The sequence below is a fragment of the Canis aureus genome, chromosome 12, assembly GCF_053574225.1.
Source record: "Canis aureus isolate CA01 chromosome 12, VMU_Caureus_v.1.0, whole genome shotgun sequence".
NCBI classification, from domain to species: Eukaryota; Metazoa; Chordata; class Mammalia; order Carnivora; family Canidae; genus Canis; species Canis aureus.
This window is the reverse complement of record NC_135622.1, coordinates 37,772,527-37,795,698: the sequence shown is the minus strand read 5'-3', so window position 1 is coordinate 37,795,698 and position 23,172 is coordinate 37,772,527. Positions and strand designations below refer to the sequence as shown.

At 38.7% G+C, this 23,172-nt stretch overlaps 1 long non-coding RNA gene across 10 annotated transcripts in view; it reads left to right on the top strand.

The window, feature by feature from the left end:
- LOC144280995 (uncharacterized) overlaps nucleotides 1-23,172 on the top strand; it is a 345,351-nt gene that overhangs the window by 306,224 nt on the left and 15,955 nt on the right. For 2 of the 10 annotated variants that reach the window (XR_013349463.1, XR_013349464.1), the window contains exons 1-3: nucleotides 15,331-15,488; nucleotides 15,785-15,902; nucleotides 18,187-18,342. The exons of the other annotated variants lie outside the window; for them this stretch is intronic. This is a non-coding gene — a long non-coding RNA (uncharacterized LOC144280995). Of the gene's footprint in view, nucleotides 1-15,330; nucleotides 15,489-15,784; nucleotides 15,903-18,186; nucleotides 18,343-23,172 lie in introns of those variants that run through there. 10 annotated transcript variants of the gene reach the window in all.

Here is a 23,172-nt window from a genome sequence, read left to right as displayed (position 1 = left end):
TGGTGCTTTTAAAAAATGCCTTCCACTACAACCCTAAACATGACTTTGATTGTAGGTGGAATACTAAGGATTTAATGTGCAGCTGGCTTTTCAAAGTCTGCTGTTCACTAACAGCATTGATTAGTGCCTGAAAAAAATATATGTGTGTGAACTATTAGGCTTACAACTGGAGGTTAAAAAAAATCATTGTCATTATGTCTCAGTAAAACTGAAAAAATATCCAACTATTATTTTAATTAAAGAATTGAGGGATTATAAAGTAGCTAACATTTCGTATAGAAAAGTGAGTTGATCCATACTGTGCTGGTGGTTAGCAGCTGTCAATGACTGGAGCAGATCATCTTTGCCTCACCACATCCTGGCCAGGAGAGGATGCTGGGTTCAGAGAGGATGCTCAGTATATGGATACTTTATGTCTGTGCTGCTTCTGGTGCATACTCTTCATTCCACAGACAGGATGAACTGGGCAGTAGGGACATTGAAAGTTAGCTAGGAAGTCAAAATGGTCCTGGTGATGTTCTGCTTGAAGTCCAGGAACAATGGCTGTACTTAAAATATCTTCCTCTGTGAGTGTCCTTCATCTACAAAATTGACAGGAATTCTTGGGTTTGGGAACCATTCAAATCCCATGATTGTTTGTTAGCAGCCTCCTATATCCATAAATAATATTTTCTCAATGCATTAGCATAATTAGAACTCTTTTTCTGGCCAAGGGAAAGTGGGCCACGTCTCTCCCTTTGTGATGCTGATCAGCCTCCCACTCAGCTATTGCAGCTCTATTGTGGGTGCACCTCAAAATGGATTAGATTTGAACACAACCTGTCACAGGCAGTTGTGGCAGGGTTATTAGGTGACAAGTGAAATCCTGTCTAAAGGAGGACATTTGCTGTAGTGAGAAGCACATTGTGTTAGGAGTCGGAAGACCTAGATTCTACTCCACAAAGCTGCATGGGGTTTGCAGGATGACTTGTCTCTCCAACCTTGATTTCCTTTTCTGTAATTGAAGAGGTTGGTTTAAGTACTCTTCAGAGTTACCTCCAACTAAATGACCCTTGGTTTGTTAAAGGTTTTTCTAGATGAGTCTTAACTCCAGGTGTTAGAATCTGAGGTCTTGAAATTGAGTTTAGAGATTTAAATTTTGGAGCTGAACAAACCTTTACAGGCACTGTCTCCACTACCTACAATGTGAATATTTTGGTATTTTGCAAACTCATCTGTAAAATTGGCAAGTAAAAATTCCGTGCTCACAACATTTTTGTGAAGATTGAATTATATGTTACATTTGAAATGTAACTATTTGCTATAACCAGGTTCAGGGTAACACTAAATTAATATTGCTTATTAGGAGAGAGGGAGATAAAGAGAGAAGAAAGAAATTATTATCAAACATTCAAAATCAACTGACATTTTTAACCTTCATTGAGACGTGAAAGGTGGTGAAAAAGAATTGAGTCCGAGCCTTATATTGCATCACTGACTTCCATACAAAATATGAATGCAGAAAAGTCAGTTTTCCTATTTCTAAGCATACAGAATATTCTAAGGTGATTTTGTTTTTTTTAATCAGGAAAGATGCTCTTTGCTTAAGGGTGCCAGGACAGGCTTACATTCGTAAATACTTCTTTAAACTTAAAAAGATCATAAACCTACATAATTATTTTAGAGGGAGAATTATCTGCATGTGTGTGTAACTATGTGTGTGTCTGTATGTTTATCTGTTACTGTTTTTAATATTTTTTTTCAAAAGAAGCACATTCTTAAGTTTGAAAAAACAAGAAAAGAGAAATAGTTTTCTCTCTGGCCTCATTTATCTTTTTTTTGTTTTGTTTTGTTTTTTGTTTTACAATCTCCTTAAACTACTTTTACATTTAGCTATTTTTATTAGTTTCTTGTGTATTTTTTCATATTATTTATCCATACGTAGTGCTTCCCTTTTTTTTCATAAAAGGTAGCATATCCCATGCCTTTCATTACCTTGCTTTTTGACTTAATTCCATATCTTATCTTTCCAAAATAGTGGAGCAGATTGTATTTTCCAAAAATGGCAGCAGCAATAGCTTCCCATCCCACCTGTTCTTTTTCCAATATGACTTTGACACTCCTCCCGTCAAGACATGAGCTGAATCTAAATGGGCTTGTGACCATGAAGGAAATTATACTGTGTGACAAAGCTAGGACAAAGAAAGTAATACAGCTTCCTTCTGGCTTTCTGTTTAGAAGGCTCCTCTTGGAACCTTGCTGTAGGGAGCTTAAGAAATCACATGGAGAGGCCATGGGTAGGTATTGTAGCTTTAGCTACAGCTGAGATTCCAAAACTGGCAGGCAGCAACATTGTTATACTAAGCAGATCTTCCCAGTACTTCCGCCTCCAGCAGTGGAGTCAGCTCCTAGTCCTTAAGCCTTCCCAGTTGAGGTCCCCACACCTGGTGGAAAAGAGATAAATTGTCCCTAATGGGCCCTTTCTGAATTATTGACCCAGATAATCCATGAGCATAATAAAATGGTTGTTGTTTTACATCAAGAAATTTGGAATAGTTTGTTATGTGGAAGTAGTAACTGCAACAGAGAGTTTCTGCATTTTTTTCAGCTTTATAGTATTCTATTATAGAGTTCTACTATATTTCCCAGTATGTAATGACTTGAGTGAATACAATTCTTGGCTTTTGGGGAAAAAAAACCACTAATCTCTCTCTCTTTTTTTTAAAAAGATTTTATTAATTTATTCATGAGAGACACACAGAGAGAGAGGCAGAGACATAGGCAGAGGGAGAAGCAGGCTCCATGCGGGGAGCCTGATGTGGGACTCGATCCCGGGTCTCCAGGATCACGCCCTGGGCTGAAGGCAGGCGCTTAACCACTGAGCCACCCAGGGATCCCCTCAAACAGATACAAGCATATTTATGAATAATTTTCTTGTAGTGGGATATCTGGGGTAAAGGTAAATGAATGTGTAAGTTTGACTGACATTTTTGAATTGACTTTTATAGGGGCTTTATGAATTTATACTCATACCTATAGTGTCTAAAAGGGTTTGTCTCAGTATAGTCTTGCTATTGCTAAAACTGTTTTCCTGCTATTCTAATAAGTAAATAATGGTGTCTCATAATTATAATTTGCTTTTCTTTTATCATATAAATTTGAGCAAATTTTTCCTCTCATGTAAACTACCTCTTTAGACTTTATTTCAATTTCTAGGTGCTTATATATAGTCCTATACCTACAAAATGATTTATAGATATTTTTCTTATTTGTCATTTTTTGACTTTCCCTACAGTATTTTGTGTGATTTTGAAGATTTGCATTTTTATGTAAAATTATCAACCTTTTCTTACGTGGCTTCTGGATTTTGAGTCTTAATTAAAATGTACCTTTTCTCCCCAGTGTAATCAAATATTTCTCCATCAGTATATTTAATTATATATATGTTTTATATATTATATACATATAAATATATCTAACAGTTTTATATATAAATATTAATAATATAGAAATTCTCCATCATTATATTTCATAAATAAATGGAAATAATATATCAGATTATATATAAACATGTCATTTATATATATATACTAGATTTACAGTACTCTACAAATAAGTAAATCAGTTTTATATATTTATGTAATTATAAAATATCCATTGAATACTACTAATTACTATACATTAAATACTGTTTAAGGAGTTTTTATTTTTATTTTTATTTTTATTTATTTATTTTTTTTTATTTTTTATTTATTTATTATAGTCAGAGAGAGAGAGAGAGAGAGAGAGAGAAAGGCAGAGACACAGGCAGAGGGAGAAGCAGGCTCCATGCACCGGGAGCCCGACGTGGGATTCGATCCCGGGTCTCCAGGATCACGCCCTGGGCCAAAGGCAGGCGCCAAACTGCTGCGCCACCCAGGGATCCCAAGGAGTTTTTAAAAATTAAAAATGGATGTTGAGGAATGCAACTTCAGTAAGAAGGCAGGATAGTGGTTTGCAGTTCTCATTCCCTCCCCTCACTTCCTCCAGAAACTGATTTTGACAACCACACGTAGAGAAGAATATCTTTGTGGGAGCCTAGGAGTCCAACAGAGAGGTCTAGCGCACCCTTAGAGCAAAAATTCTAAGAATAAATACATTGGAGTGAGTAAGAAGAACAGTTTTACTTTATCTGCATCACCTCTTCCTCTAAGGTGGTAGAGCACAGTGCCAGGAGAGACCCCTTTGGCACATAGTTTCTCCCATAGGAAAAAATGAGAGTGTAGTGAGTGCCTGGCTTTCCCAGACATGCAGGGAATTGCCTGAGAGGCTCACTACTTCCTTCCTACCCCACCCAGAACACTGAGGGAATGGGAATGGCTGAAAAGTCTAGACTGCTAGCAGCAGGGAAAAGGGGTGGGAGCTCACACCAACCAAGGCACAGACGTCAACAAAGGCTATGTTTTCCACTAATTATCTGGCAAACTCCACCCAGAAGCCTGCTCACAAACCTGCCAGGATGCATCACCTGTTGACCGTCCCACCCTCTTACCAGCTAACCCATGTGCACTCCTAGCCTTCTGTGTGTTCCTCCCTCCCGGTAACCAGAGCTCTGTGTGTACCTCACTGAGGGCTCTTGGGAGCCTTTGCAGATTATGTGTGAGCTCACACTGGCAGTCAGCTCAACTCTGCTGTTTTGGGGGAAGGGGTTTACATTTTAATACTTCAGGCATTGCCTTAGGGAAAAACAAACAAACAAAACAAACAAAACCAAGAGGCCCTCAGCACCTGGCCTGGCTTTTTGGGATTGAGAGAAAGCATGCAATCCTAAAATTTACCTCCCAGCAGAGATAAACTCATCTCCTCTTGGCATCAGATGGCAACTGGGAGAACCAGCTGGAAACTTGGGCAGGAACTCCCTGGAGAAGAGGCAGGTGTGAATGGGGTTACCAAAGGGGGGGAAGGAGGTAGGGAGAGTAACTAGAAATAGGGTTACTCAGGAGAGGATCTCCTATTAATCTGCCTCTTCAAATAAGTAAAAAAACAAAGGCAAAAACAAAAACAAAAAAACCCAAAACAACTCAGCTTGGAAAGCCAGTTCTTAAAAGGGAGATTTATATTGATAAATACCTACATTAAGAAAAAAGAAAGATCATGGGGCACCTGGTGGCTCAGTTGGTTAAGCATCCAACTCTTGATTTGGGCTCAGGTCATGATCTCAGAATTGTGAGATGGAATTCCACATGGGGCTCCATGTTGGGCATGTAGTCTGCTTAATATTCTCTTTTTCTCCTCTGCCCCTACCTGCCCCCCTCCCTCCCACTCTAAAAGAAAGAAAGGTTTCAAGTAAGTAACTTTTCAACTCAAGGAGCTAGAGAAAGAAAAACAAACTAAGCCCATATTAAGCAGGAGGAAGGGAATAATAAAGATTAGAGCAGGAATACATTAGAGGTTAGAAAAATAGTAGGAAAGATAATGAAGCTAAGAGCTGGTGTTTTTGAAAAGATAAATAAACTTGAGAAGCCTCTAGCTAGATTAAAGACAAAAAGAGAGAAGACTTACATAAAAAAAAATTATAGAAGCAAGAAGAGACATTACAACTGATAACACAGAAATACAGAGGATCATAAGAGACTAATTTGAACAGTTATACACCAGTAAATAAACTAGAAAATAGATGTATTCCTGGAGATATACAACCTACTATCCCTAAATTAAGAAGAAATAGATAGTCCGACAATACCAATAAAGAACTTTCACTGAGGTGAATCCTGCAGGCTCTGACATTTTAATTGTGTTAAGAAGGGAGGCATTGTAAGGTGCTGGCAATTGTTCTACAGTGGTATTCAGGAGCCTTGGGCTCTGGTTTCAGCTTTGATATCACTGAGCATGACACAACCTGAGTGCCAATATTCTCATCTGTAAAATGGGGATATATATATTTTTTAATTTTAAAAAATTGATTGATTAAAGTTAATTGAATCAACTATATTTTTTATTGACACACAATGTTGCATTAGTTGATTTGACAAGTGGGTATGTTACACTGTGCTCACCAGAAGTGCAGCTGCCATATGTCACCAGATAGCCCTAGTAGAGTACCATTGACTATATTCCCTGTGCTGCTCCTTTTATTCTAGTGACTTACTCATTCCATAACTGGAAGCCTTTACCTCAAGGTGGAGATAATATTGACTATCTCAGAGAGATGCTGTGAGAAGTAAGTAATGGGTGATATATGTACATAACAGATGGTAATAAATGTAGTTTTTATTTTCACCTGAGAGGTTTGTTGGTTCTGTGCTACAAGAACACTAAATCAATAGAAAGCCCTGTTCTGAAGAAAATTTGAAGGAGAGTTGAAGGCTTCTGCCGCTTGACTCCAGAGCCTTGTTTCCAAGGATAGTAAGCAGGTTGACTGTTCAGGAAGATTATGTTTCTTGATATTCATTAGGTTTTGTAATCTTCATGATTTATTAAATTATCAAAATTGTATTTTTGGTAAAAACCAATTTTTTAGGAATTGTCTATTTGGGAGATAATAATAGTGTGCATAAATTATACATTTGGACTTTTGTTATAATTTATGGCTAAAGTCACCTCCGGTATGTGTATACACATACACCTATTGTTTTACTTTCTGCAATGGAATTTTATTCAATTTTCTCCTTTTTTTTCTCCTTTTTTAAATTTTCTTTGCCTTCTCTTCTCATTTCTCAGAAGATTCAGGGAATTGGTAAATGGCCTGTCTCCTACTTAGATACCCTATCGTCCTCCACTAAACTGGTACAATGTTTATTTGTGCTTAGTTATCATTTTATTCTGTCTTCTGCAGTTGTGATAGTCCTTGATGCATGACTATATGGATCTGTAAGAGCATATTCTTGACTGGGAAAGTGATTGCGTGGCCCATTTGACACTTGACATCTCCCAGAAGGAAGTACCCTTCTCCAAAGGACAGGAAGAAGAAGGGGAAAGTGGAATGAATCCGAGAGAGATCTGAAGGGCACTGGGCTTTTAGGGAGCGCTCACCAGGCTGGCTGCTTTATCAGAGCCTCAGGCTGGGGGCTGAGAGCAATAAATGCATTCCACACACGTCAAAGGACTTGGCCTGGCCTGGGGATATGTTAATATGCTAGAAGATTTTCCTGATTCTTTTCCTCCCTCAAGTATTCTCCTTCTAAAGCACCTAGGTTTTGAACTAGACTTCTGTGTCAGCATGGGCTATAGTATTCCTTAAACCTTAGTGATTTTTCACTCCTAGGACCAGGAAAGTATAAATAAGTATTTTTAAAGAGCAGAGTAATTCATAAAGCAACTTAATGTTTTTCTTCTTTTTAACTCCAAACTCCCTCAGGGGCCTCGTTCTTTCCTAACGTTGAATGAAAATGTGGGAAGTTTCCATAGTTTTTCTAGTTTCCCCATATAGTAGATTAAAAAAAAAAATGCTCAGGGCACAGGCAGTCCCAAGAACAGTAATTAAAATGTGAACTCCAGGGATAATAAAAATTCCTTATTTAATTCTGAATCCACACATCTCCCTTCCTTCAAGTGGGGACCAGCGGTGGTGGGAGATGGGATGTTTATTCTTTTTCTCTCACCCACATGTGTTGTCTTTCTCCTCATCTGTTCCTTCTCACTTGGCAGCCCTTGGCTCCAGCAAGGTCAGAAGGAGGGCATGGAGGCATGGTAGGTGGTAGAAAATATTTCTGTTGGCTGATATATTTTTGAACTGGCATGGTGCCCTTTCTGGGCTTGATAGTTGTTCACAGCTGATGCCCTCTCATGGGCTGCTTTCAGATGTTTATAGAAAACACCACTGCCCCCCAAAGTGCCACTTCTTCGGAGAAGATAAGGTATCTCTTTGGATTGGCCACTTATGCTAAAGCTGTCATTTTGGGCAGAAACTCAAATTACCCCAGGATAGACCTTGCTAAATGGTTCATATTTAGGATCTTGGCATATGTCGTTTTGCTGTTGGCCTTTGGGGCTTCCTCCCATATCAGTACCCTGTTGCATTAGAATGGGGAAAATGAGGGCAGGAATATAGCACACAGGTTAAAAGTAAAGGCTTTGTGATTCAAGTCCTGGTTCTTTAATTAAATAGCTATGTGAGCTACTGACTTAACCTCTTGGAGCCTCAGTGTCTTTGTCTGTAAAGTGGAGTGATAATACCTAATTTAGAGGTTTATTATGAAGATGGGATAATTAAAAGATCTAGCACATCTACACTCGGCCAACATGTGATTTTACATCTCACCTATGATTTCTCAGGGATGATGTCTTGGATTTGCCTTGTGCTATGAGAAGAAGCAGGTGGTTCAATACCAGACTTACCTTTACATACTCTGGAACAGTTATGAAACTAGTTTTTAAGAACATGCCAGCTAGTTATTTAAGAAGAGCTCCTCATATGAGGGCAATGTTTGCAGTATCTAAACTGTCTTTATATATAATTTTTCATGTCATCTTCAAGATACTCCTGTAAGCAGGCCAAAAAAATAAAGATCTTATTTTCCTTTCTTTGCAGATGAGGCATTTGGGGTTGTAGCAGGGACAGAGATCATAGATGACAGCGCTGGACTCAGAACCTAGGTCCTTGGACTTCCCAATGTTCCTCAGGCTGCGCTGACTCTCCTTTTCTGTCCTAACATTGTTTGTCAAATGGGCCCTGCAGTAGGTGGCACAGATGTTATTCCCTGTGGTGGCAGTTTGGTGGGAGGCCTTAGAAAAGAGAAAAGTTTTCTTGCAAGGTTGTCATCTGCACAGGTGGCCTCCCAAGTGAGTGGGCAGGAATGCCTCTGGTGAGGTACAGGCCTGTTCTGTCCCATTAGGGAGCTGGTCTCTCCTTTCCTTCAGACGGCACCAGTTTCTTTAAAAATCACCCTGTTGACATGCCATTAACAGAGCAGAACATGTTGACATCCAGCTGTTGCTTTCATTACCAATTTGTTTTAATTGGTCTCACACTGTTTTCCCCTCACTTTTTTGTACTGTGTTGGTTTAACTCTGTCTGCAGCCAGCCTGGCTTGAGCTGTAAACCTTTTATGAGAGGAACTTGCTGATGTGTGGAAAGTCACAGGCAGCTGGCTGGTCCTGGCCGACAAGTCTGGAACATTCCAGTCCAGACCTTTACCATTCAGTGATTTTGTTTGCTCTTTCAACATCTCCTTTTTAAAAACTATAATCCCTAAAAATGTGCAGAAGGAATACTTCTCTGGGCAGATCTCTAACAAAATCTCTTCTTAGTGCACAAATAACAACATATTGTTAAACTGAATTATCAGGATGGTGTTTGTGATGAAGGATGTTTGGCAGTTCTTGCTGTTGGAAAAACATTTGAGTGATCATGAGTAGGACATTTTGCTCTAGTCAGTGTAATGAATTAACAACTGATCAGTGGCCCAGTGCAAACAATGCCCTTGGAGGAGGACAGAAGTCCAGATGGTGGGCCATGATCCAGAAGTTTGGGCATCGGTCTAGAATGCAAGGTGACTGCAAGGTGGTGAAGAGGGAGATGGTAACCAGTGCATAAAAGGCTATCTTTGGTTGTACCTGCCAGTGGGAACTGCTTATTTGGTGTAGTGAGTAGTTGAGATAACAGTTTGCTTTATCCACAAAGAATCATAAGGTAGAACTTACTCGTTTCCCACAGCTCAGCTTTGATTCTCAGTTATACTCAACCTGAGCTTTCATACAGGGAAGAAAGAAAATGCACATTCATGTACATGCACACACACACACACACACACACACACACATACAGCAAAACCAGGAGGGCAAGGTTCCATTAGGAAGCAATAATTTACTTGTGTGTCTAAGCAATATTTATTGAGTACCATCTTTCAAGTACTGTTCTATTTGCAGCTAGCAGAATAAAACCTACTTTCTCTGGAGGATTTATTTAAAACATCAAAAATTCTTGCAATAGAAGATAAATAGATTCTATTCTGTTAGGTGCAGATTTGCTGTCTATTATACTTATGTTCACTAAATAAATGTCCCATTCCAAATTGACAAAAGTGGAGTCCTTTCTTTAAAATTTTTGTCTTAAAAATTATGTGATTAGGCTATTTGATATATATGATACAAAAAGATTGGATCATTATTGAAGACACAGAATTTACTTACATATTCAGCATGGGCTCCCAGCCATCTTTTTGTAGGGAGTTGTAGAGACACTGTTTAATTCTTTCAGCAATGTGTATGGAGTACCGTCAGCTGGAGAAGCTCACTTCATCCTTGGTCTCCAGAGTTTTATTGAGGGTTGATCATGTAGGCATGGGACATTCGTGTGGCTAAAATTAGTTACTTAGTTTCTAGGTTCCATCGAAATGATACTATATGACCCAAGGTCCCAGACATAAACCACCTTGTTAGCATAGACTATCTGGCCTGACCCAAGGCCCTAGGTGAACAAAGGTACTCTTATCAGGCAGGATATTCTAAGGGCTTAGGAAGTTAGTCAGAGGCCAGACTTTCCTTTGGAATGTGCATGGTTTGAATACCCAAGAACTACTAAGTCATCTTTTTATTTCAGTCAGCATTCTGGGGAATGGACCTTACTCATTATGTCTTCTTATAGGGCACAAGAACAATTTTGTCAGTGAGAAGATGATTAGATTATCGGTCACTGGTTAGTTTGAGTTAAATGTCAACTGTTTAGAGAAGTTGTCAGGAAAGCCAGCTGCACTGCACATGGAGCAGCTGAATTGAGAAAACCTTCATTGTATTCTAAAGGTCTAGATGAAAATATGAGGTAATGTTCAGCTGAAACTATCAAAATTGTTAACCCTCCTAAATTAGCTTGAAAACTTATCAGTACAATAAAAACCTTCCCTATAGTTTCCCTATAGCACAGTGGATTGAGACTAGGTGATTATTCATAACTTGCTCAGATGTCCCTGGGTAACAAGGATAGGTAAAACCAAAGCAGTGTGACATGTTTGAATGTTGCTGAGTTGACTATTAGATGTAAGCAAAACCTTCCAAAGCTGTGATTGAATACTAGGATTAGTCCCTCAGTATGTTGGCTTTTTTTTTTTTTTTTCCCAGCCAGGCTAAAGTTTTATTTTTTTATTTTTTATTTTTTTTTAAAGATTTTATTTATTTATTCATGATAGTCACACACAGAGAGAGAGAGGCAGAGACACAGGCAGAGGGAGAAGCAGGCTCCATGCACCGGGAGCCCGACGTGGGATTCGATCCCGGGTCTCCAGGATCACGCCCTGGGCCAAAGGCAGGCGCCAAACCGCTGCGCCACCCAGGGATCCCTAGGCTAAAGTTTTATAAATGTGACCTCAGTATTAAATAAAATTAATCCTAATCAAAGAGAACTTCTACTGATAATAAAATCCTGAGATGAATCTTTGGGCATCATATTCCCTAAGGAGCTGAGCCACATTCAGTGTATACTGCTAAATATTTTTGAGGTTAAATTGTTCTGGAGCTCATTATCAATGTGTTTTCATCTGTTCTTTTTGAATCAATGATTTCCTTTGTTGGCTTCAGACTGTCTTTGTATTCTCTTGACACTCATCTAACAAAAGCTGCCTGATTTAGCAATGCTGTTTGCTGGAAAAATCCAACATCAGGTGAGTCATTCCATCCATTAACTACCTCTGTTCTTCACGGCTGCTCTCTCCAGTGGGGTTTCCCTCATTCAGTGTTGGGCTTGCTTTCCACTTGAAAAGTAAAGGTTCATCTCAGCAGTTTCTAGGTCTTTCTCTCTTTGTACCCACTTCTTTCTCTTGTTCTTCCCACAACCATCCTTATCCAATCTCTCATTTAGGACTTTGAAATCATTGAGGTGAAAAGCAAGAATAATGAATTTCAGAATGAAAACCATAGGTCTATTACCACTAAATTCCTTGCCAAAGATTTTCCAAACCACTTAGGTGTAACAATTGCTCATTTTTATTACTTAGTTGTGCTATTCTACTTTTGCAATAACTTTGCATCAGGTATATACATGTGCCATATATTTTTATATCTTTTACTTTACTTTTATTATGTCAATTACTGAAAGGTCATTCAAATTTTCAGCTGAACCAACCTATCTGAAAGGCATGTAGTATTAGAAGTTTGTTTCAAATTGAAAGGTTTGTTCTTTTCCTTTTTAAATGGAAGGCAAAGGATTAACTGTAGTAGCCAGTTGGGGTTTTCTTTAATTCTAGAAGTGGAGAACATATGTACATGGTAAACTTTGAGTAGTAAGAGAATCACACATTTATAAGGTAAAAATAGTTAAGTTGCCAGACCAAGGTGCTATTTATAGTCTTTATTACTGAATGTGTCTGATGTTAATTATGTTAAATGTCAGATGGTAAATCCAGAGGACTGCTCTAAATTATGGATTTGATATATTTTTACTGGATAATCAAATATAAGAAAGCTGAGTTTCACCTATTTAACAAGCATAGATAAAATTTTTAGAAATATTCCAAATTGACTGGGTGGCTCCAGTCAACAGCATCGGGGAGATACCACAGGTGGATAAATGTGGACAAGCTCTATAGGAAGGTGACAGATATTCAAATCTCTAGTCTTTCACTAGCCATCTCTGAGCTTTTTGGTTAATTGTTCAACTTCTTTATGACTGGTTTCTCTCATCGGTAAAATGAGGATGATAGTTATATTTATTTCAGAGAGTTCTTATGAAAATATTCATGTAGAGTATTTAATACATTGCTGAGAACGTACTAGTACCGAAAAATACAGTTATTTATCCTTGTAGGAAGAATCAGAATTATTTCTTAGCACAACTTTCACAATTGAATTAATTCAGGGCTATAGGCAAACATTTCATCAGCCAGTCATCACTTATTAAGGCAGACACTCAGGGCAGTTTCTGCTTATCAAAAGTTATATAGTAAGCCAGTCTTTAAATATGGCTAATTCATCTAGTAACATCATCCCAAGTACTTTTTTTTAAGGACTTGGTTAACACTTACACATGAATATGCCAGAACTTGAGAACCTCAGTCCCTGGCTCAAACAATTTGGAGCTCTTTTCTGGAAATAATGCTGAAATATTGACTTATTTTTATAGGTGCAAGCATTGTTCTCCTTTGACAGTTAAAGTCTTTGTCTAGTATATTCAATGTCTGGGCTTCCTCAGAGAGTGTTTCTATGTATGTATGTATGTATGTATGTACGTATGCATCCATCCATCCATTCATCCATCCATCCATCCATCCATCCATCCATCCTTTGAATGGGCCATACTTTTCTGTTTCTTTATATGCCTTGTGACTTTTCTTGGTGGAAAACTAGACAATTAAATATTATGATATGATAGCTTTAGACATAAGATTTTTCTTCTTCCTTACTTCCTATTCCTTGATTGTTAAAGGTTGTGATCACCTGTTTACTTTTCCAAACTACTTTTGCAAAAACTCTATCCTTGCTGTGCATGCTCACTGAGATCTCTGTTCCTTTAAAAGCTCTATTTAGCTAGTATTGTGACAGAGATTTTCTTGAAATCCAAGAGCTCAAACACCTATCTCAGTCTTTGCAGATCGGCTCTGCACTGTGGCACTTCTTTAACACTCAGCTAGGCCATTTACAACTTTGTCATAGCCTTCACTTCTTGTTTGCCCTGAACCTGAAGAACTGCTTAGGATCTCTGCAGATATTATATGAGCCTGTATTTGGCCCCAAGCATGAGCCTGGCTTCCTAAATTGCTGAATATATGTGGATGGTTTTGAAAGGGCCAATTCCCCAAGGAATTGTCCTCAGGTTTTCCTCCCAGGGTTTAGGCTGTGTATTATATGTCTCAGCCATAGCCCTTTATCCCAGCTGGCTGTGGATTTTCCATTTATCTTACAAAGTTTTAAAAACTATTAACTGTTCACAGTTTATTCTGTACTACCAAAAATACATCCTTGAATTCCACAAAGAAAAAAGCAATCACAGTGGAGTTTCATAAAATTGCCATATTTTTATATTTTTTGAGGTTTTTAAAAAAGATTTTACTTATTTATTAATGAGACACTCACAGATAGAGACAGAGACATAGGCAGAGGGAAAAGCAGGCTCCCTGGGTGGAGAGCCTGATTCAGGACTAAGTCTCAGGACCCTGGCATCATGCCCTGAGCCGAAGGCAGTTGCTCAACCACTGAGCCACCAGGCATCCCTATTTTTTGAATTTTTGCCTTTTCCCCACTGAGACTTACTCTCCTAGCTGGTTTGTTTCCCAACACTTTTACATTTTTCATGTTTCAGAGTCTCTGACACCCTTGAGAGACTTTCCATCTAAGATCGTTTCATGGATAAGGACCTACCATGTTTTCCTAGATAGCCATGCCCAAAGGGCTATGATATTTCTGTGCCATGGTGGAAACCAGGAAATGGTGCCTTACTTCCTTCTTATACCCTGCCTTTGGGTAGGTGTTTTCTCTCCTATTTGTTTTATTTTTAATACCTACTTGTTATATAAATTTGTCCATGTGATACACCTGCCTGTCTCTTTTTTCTTCATTTTTGTTTGCAAGCTACTTAAAGGTTTCTTTCTTTTCTTTTTTTTAAAAGAGGCTTAGAGAAACTTGCTTTTGTTTCAAAACTGAAATTTCAAGAATACTTCATCAGCAAAGAACTGAGTCATCTTTAAGGTCAAGAGCAACAACAAAAATGCAGATAATAATCAGAGATTTTATTTAGCTCATACCACACAAATTCCTCCATAATTTTTATCATGTTGCAACACATTATGTTAGAAAGTGAATCCTGAAAGAGACTCCTTTAAAGGAGCCCTTTTTAATGGTTACATCTCACTCTCTTCCAGGTATGAGTTGTTTGATGAATCTGGTAATAACCACGCTACATATTTTTGTGGTACTTAACAGGCATTCAAGGGCCTTCACAGACATTATCTCATTCGAGGAGCCTCACAACCAGCAGTGAGATAAGCCTTATTATCACCATCACCACTCTCCCATTTTCTGTGAATATCTTTTCAGTGGAGAAACCAGTTTGCCTTCAATGAGCAAGTATACACTGTCAGAGATGCCTGGCCAGACCTTTTTATTCATTTTTTTCTTTTTTACTGTCACCCAGTCAACCTACCCTGACTTTATCAGCTGACTCTGCTCAGTGAGCATTCCTCTCCAGGGTGGTTCTTAACACTGACTACATATTAAAATTATTCAGAGTTCTTAAAAAATCACTTTGTGTTTGTGTCCCCCATTAGACCAGTCGCATCAGAATTGTAGGGCAAGATTTGGAAAGTGCCCAGGCAGTGGCTGGCCAGCTTGCCGGTCTCCCTCCCTCCCTCCCTCCCTCCCTCCCTCCCTCCCTCCCTCCCTCCCTTCTTCCTTCCTTCCTTCCTTCCTTCCTTCCTTCCTTCCTTCCTTCCTTCCTTCCTTCCTTCCTTCATATTTTTGGATGATTTTAATAGGCATCAAGGTTTGAGAAGCACTACTATCAATGCTTACAACTTCAGAGATGGAGAGCAATTTGTTTTCAGTTTTCTAAAAAATGAAACCTTTGTGTCTTAACCTTTATTATCTTCTGTGGCTTTTCTTTTAAGGTAAGAAATCTCATATTTCCATTTTCTCAAATAACAATACATTTTGTTTATATACTGTTTTATAATTAAAACAGTTTCATATACATTATTGCTCAGTGAGATTCTCTTTTCGACATATGATTGGTATCCCATTTTAGAGGAATGGGAGGCCCGGGGAAGTGAGGTTTCTGGCTCGAGATGAAGTTTGAGTGTGGCTGTATGTATATAATTGGGACAAAGGGAAGAAAAGGGCAATCCAGTCTTTCTCAGGTGATGAACTTCCCCTTGGGGTTCACAGTGTGGTCATTGGTCCACAGGCCCTGCATTATCACCTGGAAGCTTGTTAAAAATGCAGAATCCCAGGCCCTAACCCAGATCCACTGAATCAGGGCTGAAGTTTAACAAGGTCTCCAGGTGATTCAGATTCTCATTAAGGTATGAAACTCTGCTTTCCACCATGCTCCCACTTGGAATTCTTCGTCCTTTGTGTTGTGGTGTCTTTGTATAAATATGTTGCACATATGGATGCTGTGAGGGATAATTTTTCGGAGTTCTTGTTGATAGTTTCCCTTTGGAGGTTTATTTTCCAGTCTTTTCGTTGTGACTTGAGGCATTTTTTCCCCTGTAGCTCTCCTACTGCCCTGAAAATGAATCTCTGATCATTTTCTGCTGCTTTGAGTTTTGCAGGTACAAGAGCTGTGGAGGACTCTGAGAGGGTGGATGGTGAATTTCCACCGTCATAATTTTCCTCCTTTTTCTGAGCCAGAGGGTATAACCTATGAAAATGCCAATCAGACTCCTATTAAAATTTAGATTCTCAGTGGATCATGCTGAACTCTTGTTCCTTATTATCATTGCTCACAGTCCATAAGAGGACTTCAGGGATCTCATGTGGTAACATCTTTCCTAATAGGTATTCTCTCTACATACTTAAATTGAAAAGGTTCCTAGTGATATGCATTTCACTTTTACTAAGCTCTACATTTCTTCTGCTTCCCTAATGAGTTCCAAACCTGGAGAAGTCGAAGAGAAGACAGAAAGAACTGCTGTGCATGCCGCAGTTCCAAGACCGAGCTCTCTCATGGCCACTGCTGTTGAAATAAACAAGCAGGTTGTTTTCTGAATCTGAGGCTGTGTTGAGGTGTTGCCGCAGCGTGGGAAGCAGCCCTGACAGCTTGTCTCATGATCCACTGTGCAGTTGCTGCAACACACCAACCGCTTTGGGCTCAAATTGCTTTACTGCCTCTCTGTATCTGTCTTCACCCCAGTATTTCCCCAGACTCGGAGAAGGTAATGACTTTGTGCTCGTTTTGGGCGAGAAAATACACAAAGCTCCAGCTATGATCCCAGAGTTAATTTGTGGCTTTCCTTTGAAGAGGGAATATGTGCATGCCAACTGTATATTTGATACGTAAACATGGTTAGGAATATAGCTAAATTCATGTAAGAAGCATGCAAATATATATCACATATTAAAAAATACAAACAAAACAAGGACACAAACTGGCCCTCGTTTGAACACTGTAGCTCTTCTTTATAGCTCTCAAGGAGTGCTTATAGTATGCCTTGTGTTATGGTACATTTTCACTCCCTGAACTTGATTATGAGCTGCTTGAAGTGTCTTACTCATTGTTATATTCCCTAAAGTGCTAGCTCAGTGCTTTGCCCATATCACAGACCATCACTGGAGTCAGTGCATGCCAGATTAAATAATGGAGGAGAGAAAAAATATGATTCTGGGCATTTGGGTTCAGTGTTTCAGACACTGAGGAGAAAGATAACCTGGGAGAGCAGCAAACATCCCTGGGTTCTGTTTCTCATCTGTAAGATGTGGATGCGAGAGGGCAGATTTTTGCACATCCTTTCTAAGGCTACAATTTTAGCATTCTGGGTTGGAGATGTATGAGAACAGCCAAGCAGAAAAGCCCAACTGGAATCTCAGATGAGATATCACAATTAGAGATATGTTTTGGGGAGTCTTCAGCATGTGGGTCTTTGTTAAACCATAAGAGAGGATGAGATTTTGCAGAAAGTATGTAGAGTCATACTTTATGGTTTAAGGTGGGACTCCTGTCAAACAACTTGCAAAGGACAGATGGGTGAAGAGACACTTGTGGTGACTACTGATAGGTAATGTTGGTGAATGGAAGGAAAGACCAGGGAGTCATAGAAGCATCGCCTCCCCTCCCATGGGAAGGCAGTTGCAGGTTTTGTGGTTGTGATTTTGCTGAATAGGTTGTGATTTTTGCTTGACTCCCAGCCTCCCTTTCCTATCTTTCCCCTCTGGGGCTGGGGGGAGGCACTAAATGTGGTCTCTGAACCTTACTCTTTGTTCACTTGTGTTCATCTTTATATATTAAATTCTCATAAATGATGCTGATTTTAAAAATACAGGTCAGTGTTAAAATCTTTCCTTTGCAAGTGGAGAGCATAAAGCCAAACCCCCTTTGTGTGACATCTGAGGACCTTCATCACTGGGTGTTTTTCACCCAGCCTTTGTCAGGCTCATGTTCTCCTAGTGCCATTTCAAACATTCATTGGATCGGTGTCAGATGACTGTCTGATTACAAATATCCCATTCTCTTCTATCTGACTGTGCCTTTGATTATTTTGTCTTTCTACCTAGTGTGCTTTGTTCATTTTCCTTTTCTTGGCAAATGTCTATTCAGTGTTTAAAACATAGCTCAAGCATTTACTTTTTGAATTGCCCTCTTTCTAGGTCACTTTGCAGCTCTTACGTTTGCCCCAGGAACACTTTGCACATGTCACCACTGTTCCATTTCTCTTCTCCCATTTTTGGTTGCCTACCAGGTTGAATCCTTGATGGACTTTATTGTGACTAGGTCATGAGTCACATTTGAACTGAAATTCTCAGGTAAGTGTTAAGATTCACAAATCTTGTTCTTTTTGAGCAACCAAATCTGCACATTTGTAGTCTCCTCCTATATTCCTGGCACTATGAGATGTGCTGTGCTAGGATGTCATAGGAGTGGGGTAAGTCTGTGTGACTGGTGACTTGGTGAAAGTTACATTTGTTCCTGATCTGTGGAAGTTGTCCAAGGGTAAGCATAAGAGTCCTATCTCTGATATGTGCTCTGATTTTATTTCTTCTTAAGTTCTGATATTGAGCATATTAACAATATCCTGGATGATACATCAGTGTTAGGACATTTTGCAGCCCTAAGAAAGGGTTGCCTTCATTAATTCCTTACAAGCAACTCAAAATGGTGAATGAATCTATAGCATGTTTAAGTTGCTTTCCATATCATTATTAGCTCATTTATTGTATCACACATAGAAAAACTCAACAACACTTTTTAAATGCATGAATCATCACAAAAATATATTTTCAACAAAAGGGAATCCTTTTTAAAAAGAGCTTAACCAAGTAATGTAAGGCAAAAATAGGAAAATAAAAAGACTTAGGACTAAAATAATACATTTGTACAGATTCTATCTCATCATTTAAATGGGATCTGATGCAAGCTGATTAGTAACACTGACTTATCCCAAGTATTATTTGTTTTTTCCTTCAGTAACGCTGACTTATCTCAAGTATTTTTTTTTTTCCTTTAGTAACACTGACTTATCCCACGTATTATTCAAAGAAGCTCTCTGAAATGACTTTCTAAGCAAGTTGGTGACACAGACCTTTGGCTTCTTTTAATAACTGCCTTCATTTCTCTATCATAGCTACCACCAATAATCTGCTTGGTCTGTTTTGCTTGTTTGGTTGTCAATTAACCCAAATCAAAACTACGGTAAACATTTCCTCCAGCTTTTCTATTTCTGCTGACTTAATCTGTTGTCAAAATGCCTAGGTTTCTCTAAAGCTTAGATGTCATTTTTGGTGGGCCTTAATAACCCATACTGTAACTTTATCTAGTATGAGCGCTAGGCCTTTCAATTTCTTCTCATTCCAAGAGAAGTTTATCCATTGCCTTTTTAATACCTCATTATGTCTCAGAGAGTTTGAAATCCTTGTACCTTTTACTTCCATCAACAGAAGGAAAAAGACTAAGAAAAACATGGTACTAGCCACATTGTTTTGGAATCATACCTTTACACACTTATCCCCAGAGTATAAATGTTTTCTTTTTCATCTTTTTATCTGAGGTATCTGTCATGTTATTTGGCACATAGCTGATGTGCTAATATTTTTGCTACTCTAAGTCAGCTAGTGTATTACCCTGTGATTTTCCTTTGTGATACAGAACTGAAATTCTCAGCTATTTGCTTCCCCAACTTTTCTTTCTCTTGCTTTCTATTCTTCCTTATCAGGATTGTGTACTATAATTTACATTAAATTCATTTATTCCCCTAGGAAGCATGTTACCTGGGTTCAGATACATTAGCTTTCTGAGACAATTTGCTTACTAAAAGAATTTCAGGATGGAAACATTCCTTAAATGCATTAAGAAAACCTTAGCACATATCAATTTCATAATAATGCAGTGGTCAGGCACTCAGATTCTATAAAGCCCTGAAAAATCTTCTATATTTAGTCAAAGATAGAACATCTTCATATGATTTTCTCTCTAAAGCATTTTGAAGGATTTAGTAAATGAGTATAGCATCCATAATATCTCTTACCTGCATTATTTAACCAGAAGTAATGACTAGCTCTTAGGTGACATTTTATCTGTGGCTGTTAACACAAGTACTGTTGGCCAGGCAAACTGCTTCCCAATCAAAATCCCACTGCTAGCTTCTGACCAGGCAGTTTCTGCACAGGTATGTATGTATGTATGTATGTATGTATTTATTTATTTATTTATTTTAAAGTTTTTATTTATTTATTCTTGAAAGACACAGAGAGAGAGAGAGAGAGAGAGAGGCAGAGACACAGGCAGAGGGAGAGGCAGGCTCCATGCAGGGAGCCCGATGTGTTGCTCGATCCTGGGTCTTCAGGATCATGCCCTGGGCCGAAGGCAGTGCTAAACCACTGAGCCACCTGGGCTGCCCTCTGCACAGGTATTTATATTTGAATTTATTTCCATTGTCATATAGTTGGATCTCTAGGTCCATGGTACTTTTGCTTCCAGAGTGATAGTGGAGTAAAACAGCAACATGTTAACCCTATCTTTCTCTTGGAATCTTACACCAATGGTTACTCCCTAAGAGAATATTCTCCTGGTTTTCCTTCTACCTCAATGGCCACTACCTCTTTTTTGCATTAACAATATGGCTTCCTCACCTCAAACATTATATTTAGGAGTTCCTTGATGCTTGCTTCTACACTCTAGTTTCTCTTTATTTTCTCCTAAGCCAACTTATATGCACCAATAGCTGTACCAGCCACCATAGAATCAGGGCTCTCACATGTCTTTCTTTAGGCAAGACCTGTACTCAGTGCTCTGGGCATTTATAGGCAACTACTTACTTGCCATTTGTGGGAGTGTAGGGGCTGTCTTAAAAGCACTTCAAATTCAACTTGGCCAGACTAAATTTGTGATTGTGCTGCCCAAGACTATTCCTATTTCTCGGTTTCCTCTTTCAGTAAAGAGCTCAATTATCTACTTAGTAGTACAAACCAGAAAACTAGAACTATCCTTTTCAACTATTTCTTTCTTTTTACCTTTTCAAATCTATCACCAAGGTTTGTCCATTAAATCTCCTAACTAGAATTTTTTACTTTCTCTATAAGTGTGAAACAACCTAATCCCAGCTACTGGCCTCACTAAAATGATATAAAATGCTACTGCATTTACCCACCTACCTCTTTCCTTGCTTCCTTGTAAGCCTTTCTCCATGTGGCATAGGACATAAATCTACTAACATGATGTAGAACAGCTATTCTCAGGGTCATTTAGGGATGTGTTCAGGAGTTCCACAAGGTCAAAATTATTTTCTTAATAGTAATCCAGTTTGTCACCCTCATTCTTTCTCAGTGGACTGGAGTTTTCCAGGGCAACCTAGCCTGTGATATTGTAACAGAACAAATGTGAGAATCTAGATCTTCTTCTTTTTTTTTTAAAAAAAAGATTTTATTTATTTATTCATGAGAGACAGAGAGAGAGAGAGAGAGGCAGAGACACAGGCAGAGGGAGAAGCAGGCTCCACGCAGAGAACCTGATGTGGGACTCGATCCTGGGTCTCCAGGATCAGGCCCTGGGCTGAAGGCAGGTGCTAAACCACTGAGTCACCTGGGCTGCCCGAATCTGGATCTTCTATTGGGGCAAATATTAGAGGGACTTAGAAAAACATAAAACTATCACTCCCCTCTCTCTAATTCATTTTTGTTTTTAGATATATAGTTTTTTAAAAATAAAAATCATGTTATTCATGTTAATGTGTAATACATTTATTTTTGTTATTTTTAAGATTTAAAAAAAATATTTGAGAAAGAGAGAGAGAGAGAGAATGGATGTGAGACAGAGAGAGCATGAGCAGAGGGGAAGGGTACAGGGAGAAACAAACTCCCCACTGCACAGGGAGCCCAATGTGGGACTTGATCCAGGATCCTGGGATCATGACCTAAACCAAAGGCAGACACTTAACTGACTGAGCCACCCAGTGCCCTGTTTTTGTTATTTTAAAGAAATTAATAAAGGTTTTAAAAATTTCTCGGGTTTAATTTATAGAATAGTAGCTGTTGATAGATATAATGCACAAATAAGCAAAAGCTCTATGATGTTCTGGGTAACTTTAAAGAGTATAAAGGGTTGATCTCTGGATGGGCAGGAGGTTTGGGGGGGAGAGTAACTGGGTGATGTAATTAAGGAGGGCATGTAATGTAATGGGCACTGGGTATTATATAAGACTGATGAATCAGTGACCTCTACCTCTGAAATCAGTAATACCATATATATCAATTAATTGAATTTAAATAAAAATGTAAAAAAAAAAAGGTAAAAGATTCTAGAGACTGATCCACTTGAGAACCACTGTCCTAGAAGACCTGGCCTGGCCACTCTCTAACTTTCCAAATCCATCTTTCTTCTCACCACACTGCTCTTTTTTCTGCTCCATCAACCTTAACTCCTTCCAGTTCCTATTTCTTGCCTCTTTCCCTTTCAATACAGGCACTTTGCTGGAAACTCTTCTTCGCATCCTCTTTATCCAATAAACTTTAAGACATTCCTCAGATTTCATCCTCTAAAATGCACTTTCTGTAGGTAGGCCTTCTCTAAATCTTCCTGACTGAGTTAAATTTACTGTTTTAGAGGCCCCTGGGTGACACAGTCAGTTAAATGTCCAACTCTTGATTTCAGCCCAGATTATGATCTCAAGGTTGTGAGACTGAGCCCTGTATCAGGCTCCATGCTCGGTATGAAGTCTGCTTGTGATTCCCTCTCCTTGTCCCTCTGCCACTCCCACTTGTACTCTCTCTATATATAAAATAAATAAATAAATATTTTAAAAATTCACTATTTTAGGATCTCATAGTATTTGTACTTTTTACTCATTATTATGATTGTAATACTGCATTTGTTTCTGTCACTATTTAGTTAGTTTCTGAAGGCTCACTAGCTAAAATGCCATAAATCAGGAATCAAGTCTGTTTTTGTTCAACAACAAAGTTCCAGTGTCTAGCAAGGTATCTGGAGCCTAATAGGAATCTATAGAATAAATAAAATAGATGAGCTGGACTTATGCCACAGGCACAAAAAGAGTCCTACAACATGAAGTATTACGAAGATTAGGCATAAAAAACAAAAATAAAACCAAAGGATTTTTCAGGTAGATGAGAGTATCACACGGT